Below are 9,655 nucleotides of genomic sequence, written 5' to 3' on the forward strand. Positions count from 1 at the left end.
ATAGATGATTATGCCTGCTTTCAATTAATTATTAATATTAATGTCATCAAATAATATTATTAGTTCCTAAAACTAATTATTATTTGATTCCCAGCATCACTGGGTATTGATTTAAGTCACATTAATTGCTAATATCGTTATATTATTATTAATAGTGATATTACTAATAATTATTGTTACAAATCATTAACATTTTAAACCAGTATTAATTTTTACTCTCTTTATTGTGATCATTAATATCAATAATTATTATTAATATTAATATAATTACTAATATTAATGATTAATAGACTTGTTCCTGATATCCACCGGGGAGAGGACGATGTTAATTTCTATATCACAGACGGTGTACACCCCCTGTAATAGTGTTTCGAACTTCTGCTTGGGAGAGGAGGATATGACAATCAGTACCACTGGAAGTAGAAACAACCCTGGGATACTGTTCTGAATATTCAGGGAGGAAAAGGCTGATATGACTCCTAATACAGAGGGGGTTACTCCCTCTGAGTATGTGCACACTGGGGGTGTACAATCGTCTGAGAAGATGAAAATTTTCAGATGGGGAGATGATATTACTCACAATATCAGAAAGAGGCTGTGAGTCCACAAGGCTCCCAGAAGCCAGGGGGGCGGGACAGGGGTGGCAGCTGGGAGCCCGATCAAGGGGGGTGCCTGCACCCCTGAGGATGGGGCTCCCAGAAGCCAGGGAGGCTGGCCGGTGGTGGCGGCTGGGAGCCCGATCGCGGGGGGTGCCTAGGCGATGGGGCTCCCAGAAGCCAGGGGGCCGGGCCGGGGTAGGCGGCTGGGAGCCCGATCTTGGGGGGTGCCTGACCCCCCGGCGATGGGGCTCCCAGAAGCCAGGGCGGTGGGCAGGTGGTGGCGGCTGTGTCAAACCAGTTTTGACCAGAACAAACCAGATAAGACCGGATGGATCCGGTTTTGACCGGATCAAACCGATTTTGACCGGATCAGACTGGATCAAACCGGATCGAACCGGACCAGACCGGATGAAACCGGATCAGACAGGTTCAAACCGGTTTTGACCGGATCAAACCAGATCAGATCAGAACGGATCAAACTGGATCGAACGGTTCCAAATGGTTTTGACCGGATCAAACCGGTTTTGACTGGATGAAACCGGATCAGACCGGAAGAAACCGGTTCAGACCGGATCAAACTGGATGGAACCGGATGAAACTGGCTCAAACTGGTTCAAACCGGATCAAACCGGTTGAGACCGGATCAAACCGGATGGAACCGGATCAAACCAGCTGAAACCGGTTGAAACCGGCTGAAACCGGATCAAATCGGCTCAAACCGGTTCAAACCGGATCAGACCGGATGAAACCGGTTCAGACCGGATCAAACCGGATGGAACCGGATCAAACCAGCTGAAACCGTTTCAAACCGGATCAAACCAGATCAAACCGGCTCAAACTGGTTCAAACCGGATCGAACCGGTTCAGACCGGATCAAACCGGATGGAACCGGATCAAACCAGCTGAAACCGGTTGAAACCGGCTGAAACCGGATCAAACCGGCTCAAACCGGTTTAAACCGGATCAGACCGGATGAAACCGGTTCAGACCGGATCAAACCGGTTCAGACCGGATCAAACCAGCTGAAACCGGTTCAAACCGGCTGAAACCGGATCAAACCGGCTCAAACAGGTTCAAACCGGATCAGACCGGATGAAACCGGTTCAGACCGGATCAAACCGGATGGAACCGGATGAAACTGGCTCAAACTGGTTCAAACCGGATCAAACCGGTTCAGACCGGATCAAACCGGATGGAACCGGATCAAACCAGCTGAAACCGGTTCATACCGGCTGAAACCGGATCAAACCGGCTCAAACTGGTTCAAACCGGATCAAACCGGTTCAGACCAGATCAAACCGGATGGAACCGGATCAAACCAGCTGAAACCGGTTGAAACCGGCTGAAACCAGATCAAACCGGCTCAAACCGGTTCAAACCGGATCAGACCGGATGAAACTGGTTCAGACCGGATCAAACCGGTTCAGACCGGATGAAACCGGATGGAACCGGATCAAACCAGCTGAAACCGGTTGAAACCGGCTGAAACCGGATCAAACCGGCTCAAACCGGTTCAAACCGGATCAGACCGGATGAAACTGGTTCAGACCGGATCAAACCGGTTCAGACCGGATGAAACCGGATGGAACCAGATCAAACCAGCTGAAACCGGTTGAAACCGGCTGAAACCGGATCAAACCGGCTCAAACCGGTTCAAACCGGATCAGACCGGATGAAACCGGTTCAGACCGGATCAAACCGGATGGAACCGGATCAAACCAGCTGAAACCGGTTCAAACCGGCTGAAACCGGATCAAACCGGCTCAAACTGGTTCAAACCGGATCAAACCGGTTCAGACCGGATCAAACCGGATAGAACCGGATGAAACTGGCTCAAACTGGTTCAAACCGGATCAAACCGGTTCAGACCGGATCAAACCGGATGGAACCGGATCAAACCAGCTGAAACCGGCTCAAACCGGCTGAAACCGGATCAAACCGGCTCAAACCGGTTCAAACCGGATGAGACCGGATGAAACCGGTTCAGACCGGATCAAACCGGTTCAGACCGGATGAAACCGGATGGAACCGGATCAAACCGGCTCAAACTGGTTCAAACCGGATCAAACCGGTTCAGACCGGATCAAACCGGATGGAACCAGATGAAACAGGCTCAAACTGTTTCAAACAGGCTCAAACCGGTTCAGACCGGATCAAACCGGATGGAACCGGATCAAACCAGCTGAAACCGGTTGAAACCGGCTGAAACCGGATCAAACCGTCTCAAACCGGCTCAAACCGGATCAGACCGGATGAAACCGGTTCAGACCGGATCAAACCGGATGGAACCGGATCAAACCAGCTGAAACCGGTTGAAACCGGCTGAAACCGGATCAAACCGGCTCAAACCGGTTTAAACCGGATCAGACCGGATGAAACCGGTTCAGACCGGATCAAACCGGTTCAGACCGGATCAAACCAGCTGAAACCAGTTCAAACCGGCTGAAACCGGATCAAACCGGCTCAAACAGGTTCAAACCGGATCAGACCGGATGAAACCGGTTCAGACCGGATCAAACCGAATGGAACCGGATGAAACTGGCTCAAACTGGTTCAAACCGGATCAAACCGGTTCAGACCGGATCAAACCGGATGGAACCGGATCAAACCAGCTGAATCCGGTTCATACCGGCTGAAACCGGATCAAACCGGCTCAAACTGGTTCAAACCGGATCAAACCGGTTCAGACCGGATCAAACCGGATGGAACCGGATCAAACCAGCTGAAACCGGCTGAAACCGGATCAAACCGGCTCAAACCGGTTCAAACCGGATCAGACCGGATGAAACTGGTTCAGACCGGATCAAACCGGTTCAGACCGGATGAAACCGGATGGAACCGGATCAAACCAGCTGAAACCGGTTGAAACCGGCTGAAACCGGATCAAACCGGCTCAAACCGGTTCAAACCGGATCAGACCGGATGAAACCGGTTCAGACCGGATCAAACCGGATGGAACCGGATGAAACCGGCTCAAACTGGATCAAACCGGTTCAGACCGGATCAAACCAGCTGAAACCGGTTCAAACCGGCTGAAACCGGATCAAACCGGCTCAAACCGGGTCAGACCGGATGAAACCGGTTCAGACCGGATCAAACCGGATGGAACCGGATGAAACTGGCTCAAACTGGTTCAAACCGGATCTAACCGGCTCAAACAGGATCAGACCGGATGAAACCGGTTCAGACCGGACCAAACCGGATGGAACCGGATGAAACCGGCTCAAACTGGTTCAAACCGGATCAAACCGGATGTAACCGGATCAAACCAGCTGAAACCGGTTGAAACCGGCTCAAACAGGATCAGACCGGATGAAACCGGTTCAGACCGGATCAAACCGGATGGAACCGGATCAAACCAGCTGAAACCGGTTGAAACCGTCTGCAACCGGATCTAACCGGCTCAAACAGGATCAGACCGGATGAAACCGGTTCAGACCGGACCAAACCGGATGGAACCGGATCAAACCAGCTGAAACCGGTTGAAACCAGCTGAAACCGGATCTAACCGGCTCAAACAGGATCAGACCGGATGAAACCGGTTCAGACCGGACCAAACCGGATGGAACCGGATGAAACCGGCTCAAACTGGTTCAAACCGGATCAAACCGGATGTAACCGAATCAAACCAGCTGAAACCGGTTGAAACCGGCTGAAACCGGATCAAACCGGATCAAACCGGTTCAGACCGGATCAAACCGGATCAGACCGGATCAAACCGGATGGAACCGGATCAAACCGGCTCAAACTGGTTCAAACCGGATCAAACCGGTTCAGACCGGATGGAACAGGATGGAACCGGATCAAACCAGCTGAAACCGGTTGATACAGGCTGAAACCGGATCAAACTGACTCATTCCGGTTGAAACCGGATCAGACCGGATGAAACCGGTTCAGACCGGATCAAACCGGATAGAACCGGATCAAACCAGCTGAAACCGGTTCAAACCGGCTAAACCGGATCAAACCGGCTCAAACCGGTTCAAACCGGATCAGACCGGATGAAACCGGTTCAGACCGGATCAAACCGGTTCAGACCGGATCAAACCGGATGGAACGGGATCAAACCAGCTGAAACCGGTTGAAACCGGCTGAAACCGGATCAAACCGGCTCAAACCGGATCAGACCGGATGAAACAGGTTCAGACCGGATCAAACCGGATGGAACCGGATCAAACCAGCTGAAACCGGTTGAAACCGGCTGAAACCGGATCAAACCGGCTCAAACCGGTTCAAACCGGGTCAGACCGGATGAAACTGGTTCAGACCGGATCAAACCGGTTCAGACCGGATGAAACCGGATGGAACCGGATCAAACCAGCTGAAACCGGTTGAAACCGGCTGAAACCGGATCAAACCGGCTCAAACCGGTTCAAACCGGATCAGACCGGATGAAACCGGTTCAGACCGGATAAAACCGGATGGAACCGGATGAAACCGGCTCAAACTGGATCAAACCGGTTCAGACCGGATCAAACCGGATGGAACCGGATCAAACCAGCTGAAACCGGTTGAAACCGGCTCAAACAGGATCAGACCGGATGAAACCGGTACAGACCGGATCAAACCGGATGGAACCGGATCAAACCAGCTGAAACCGGTTCAAACCGGCTGAAACCGGATCAAACCGGCTCAAACTGGTTCAAACCGGATCAAACCGGTTCAGACCGGATCAAACCGGATGGAACCGGATGAAACTGGCTCAAACTGGTTCAAACCGGATCTAACCGGCTCAAACAGGATCAGACCGGATGAAACCGGTTCAGACCGGACCAAACCGGATGGAACCGGATGAAACCGGCTCAAACTGGTTCAAACCGGATCAAACCGGATGTAACCGGATCAAACCAGCTGAAACCGGTTGAAACCGGCTCAAACAGGATCAGACCGGATGAAACCGGTTCAGACCGGATCAAACCGGATGGAACCGGATCAAACCAGCTGAAACCGGTTGAAACCGGCTGCAACCGGATCTAACCGGCTCAAACAGGATCAGACCGGATGAAACCGGTTCAGACCGGACCAAACCGGATGGAACCGGATCAAACCAGCTGAAACCGGTTGAAACCGGCTGAAACCGGATCTAACCGGCTCAAACAGGATCAGACCGGATGAAACCGGTTCAGACCGGACCAAACCGGATGGAACCGGATGAAACCGGCTCAAACTGGTTCAAACCGGATCAAACCGGATGTAACCGGATCAAACCAGCTGAAACCGGTTGAAACCGGCTGAAACCGGATCAAACCGGATCAAACCGGATCAGACCGGATGAAACTGGTTCAGACCGGATCAAACCGGTTCAGACCGGATGAAACCGGATGGAACCGGATCAAACCATCTGAAACCGGTTCAAACCGGCTGAAACCGGATCAAACCGGATGGAACCGGATCAAACCAGCTGAAACCGGTTCAAACCGGCTGAAACCGGATCAAACCGGCTCAAACTGGTTCAAACCGGATCAAACCGGTTCAGACCGGATCAAACCGGATCAGACCGGATGAAACCGGTTCAGACCGGATCAAACCGGATGGAACCGGATCAAACCGGCTCAAACTGGTTCAAACCGGATCAAACCGGTTCAGACCGGATGGAACAGGATGGAACCGGATCAAACCAGCTGAAACCGGTTGAAACAGGCTGAAACCGGATCAAACAGACTCATTCCGGTTCAAACCGGATCTGACCGGATCAAACCGGTTCAGACCGGATGAAACCGGATGGAACCGGATCAAACCAGCTGAAACCGGTGGAAACCGGCTGAAACCGGATCAAACGGGCTCAAACCGGTTCAAACCGCATCAGACCGGATGAAACCGGTTCAGACCGGATCAAACCGGATGGAACCGGATGAAACCGGCACAAACTGGATCAAACCGGTTCAGACCGGATCAAACCGGATGGAACCGGATCAAACCAGCTGAAACCGGTTGAAACCGGCTGAAACCGCATTAAACCGGCTCAAACCGGTTCAAACCGGATCAGACCGGATGAAACCGGTTCAGACCGGATCAAACCGGTTCAGACCGGATGAAACCGGATGGAACCGGATCAAACCAGCTGAAACCGGTTGAAACCGGCTGAAACCGGATCAAACCGGCTCAAACCGGTTCAAACCGGATCAGACCGGATGAAACCGGTTCAGACCGGATCAAACCGGATGGAACCGGATGAAACCGGCTCAAACTGGATCAAACCGGTTCAGACCGGATGAAACCGGATGGAACCGGATCAAACCAGCTGAAACCGGTTGAAACCGGCTGAAACCGGATCAAACCGACTCATTCCGGTTCAAACCGGATCAGACCGGATGAAACCGGTTCAGACCGGATGAAACCGGATGGAACCGGATTAAACCAGCTGAAACCGGTTCAAACCGGCTGAAACCGGATCAAACCGGCTCAAACTTTTTCAAACCGGATCAGAGCGGATGAAACCGGTTCAGACCGGATCAAACCGGTTCAGACTGGATGAAAGCGGATGGAACCGGTTCAAACCGGCTGAAACCGGTTCAAACCGACTGAAACCGGATCAAACCGGCTCAAACTGGATCAAAACGGTTCAGACCGGATCAAACCGGATGGAACCGGATCAAACCAGCTGAAACCGGTTCAAACCGGCTGAAACCGGATCAAACCGGCTCAAACTGGTTCAAACCGGATCAAACCGGTTCAGACCGGATCAAACCGGATGGAACCGGATGAAACTGGCTCAAACTGGTTCAAACCGGATCAAACCGATTCAGACCGGATCAAACCGGATGGAACCGGATCAAACCAGCTGAAACCGGTTCAAACCGACTGAAACCGGATCAAACCGACTCATTCCGGTTCAAACCGGATCAGACCGGATGAAACCGGTTCCGACCGGATCAAACCGGATGGAACCGGATCAAACCAGCTGAAACCGGTTCAAACCGGCTGAAACCGGATCAAACCGGCTCAGACTGGTTTAAACCGGATCAAACCGGTTCAGACCGGATCAAACCGGATGGAACCGGATCAAACCAGCTGAAACCGGTTGAAACCGGCTGAAACCGGATCAAACCGGCTCAAACCGGTTCAAACCGGATCAGACCGGATGAAACCGGTTCAGACCGGATCAAACCGGATGGAACCGGATGAAACCGGCTCAAACTGGATCAAACCGGTTCAGACCGGATCAAACCGGATGGAACCGGATCAAACCAGCTGAAACCGGTTGAAACCGGCTCAAACAGGATCAGACCGGATGAAACCGGTTCAGACCGGATCAAACCGGATGGAACCGGATCAAACCAGCTGAAACCGGTTGAAACCGGCTGAAACCGGATCAAACCGGCTCAAACTGGTTCAAACCGGATCAAACCGGTTCAGACCGGATCAAACCGGATGGAACCGGATGAAACTGGCTCAAACTGGCTCAAACCGGATCAAACCGGTTCAGACCGGATCAAACCGGATGGAACCGGATCAAACCAGCTGAAACCGGTTCAAACCGACTGAAACCGGATCAAACCGGCTCAAACTGGTTCAAACCGGATCAAACCGGTTCAGACCGGATGAAACCGGATGGAACCGGATCAAACCAGCTGAAACCGGTTGAAACCGGCTGAAACCGGATCAAACCGGCTCAAACCGGTTCAAACCGGATCAGACCGGATGAAACCGGTTCAGACCGGATCAAACCGGTTCAGACCGGATGAAACCGGATTGAACCGGATCAAACCAGCTGAAACCGGTTGAAACCGGCTGAAACCCGATCAAACCGGCTCATACCGGTTCAATCCGGATCAGACCGGATGAAACCGGTTCGGATCGGATCATACCGGATGGAACCGGATGAAACCGGCTCAAACTGGATCAAACCGGTTCAGACCGGATCAAACCGGATGGAACCGGATCAAACCAGCTGAAACCGGTTGAAACCGGCTCAAACAGGATCAGACCGGATGAAACCGGTTCAGACCGGACCAAACCGGATGGAACCGGATGAAACCGGCTCAAACTGGTTCAAACCGGATCAAACCGGATGTAACCGGATCAAACCAGCTGAAACCGGTTGAAACCGGCTGAAACCGGATCAAACCGGTTCAAACCGGATCAGACTGGATGAAACTGGTTCAGACCGGATCAAACCGGTTCAGACCGGATGAAACCGGATGGAACCGGATCAAACCATCTGAAACCGGTTCAAACCGGCTGAAACCGGATCAAACCGGATGGAACCGGATCAAACCAGCTGAAACCGGTTCAAACCGGCTGAAACCGGATCAAACCGGCTCAAACTGGTTCAAACCGGATCAAACCGGTTCAGACCGGATCAAACCGGATCAGACCGGATGAAACCGGTTCAGACCGGATCAAACCGGATGGAACCGGATCAAACCGGCTCAAACTGGTTCAAACCGGATCAAACCGGTTCAGACCGGATGGAACCGGATGGAACCGGATCAAACCAGCTGAAACCGGTTGAAACCGGCTGAAACCGGACCAAACCGACTCATTCCGGTTCAAACCGGATCAGACCGGATGAAACCGGTTCAGACCGGATGAAACCGGATGGAACCGGATCAAACCAGCTGAAACCGGTTCAAACCGGCTGAAACCGGATCAAACCGGCTCAAACCGGTTCAAACCGGATCAGACCGGATGAAACCGGTTCAGACCGGATCAAACCGGATGGAACCGGATCAAACCAGCTGAAACCGGTTCAAAACGGCTGAAACCGGATCAAACCGGCTCAAACTGGTTCAAACCGGATCAAACCGGTTCAGACCGGATCAAACCGGATCAGACCGGATGAAACCGGTTCAGACCGGATCAAACCGGATGGAACCGGATCAAACCGGCTCAAACTGGTTCAAACCGGATCAAACCGGTTCAAACCGGATGGAACCGGATGGAACGGGATCAAACCAGCTGAAACCGGTTGAAACCGGCTGAAACCGGATCAAACCGGCTCAAACTGGTTCAAACCGGATCAAACCGGTTCAGACCGGATCAAACCGGATGGAACCGGATGAAACTGGCTCAAACTGGTTCAAACCGGATCAAACCGGTTCAGACCGGATCAA

Source organism: Macaca nemestrina, unplaced genomic scaffold (genome assembly GCF_043159975.1).
Source record: "Macaca nemestrina isolate mMacNem1 unplaced genomic scaffold, mMacNem.hap1 Scaffold_62, whole genome shotgun sequence".
NCBI classification, from domain to species: domain Eukaryota; kingdom Metazoa; phylum Chordata; class Mammalia; order Primates; family Cercopithecidae; genus Macaca; species Macaca nemestrina.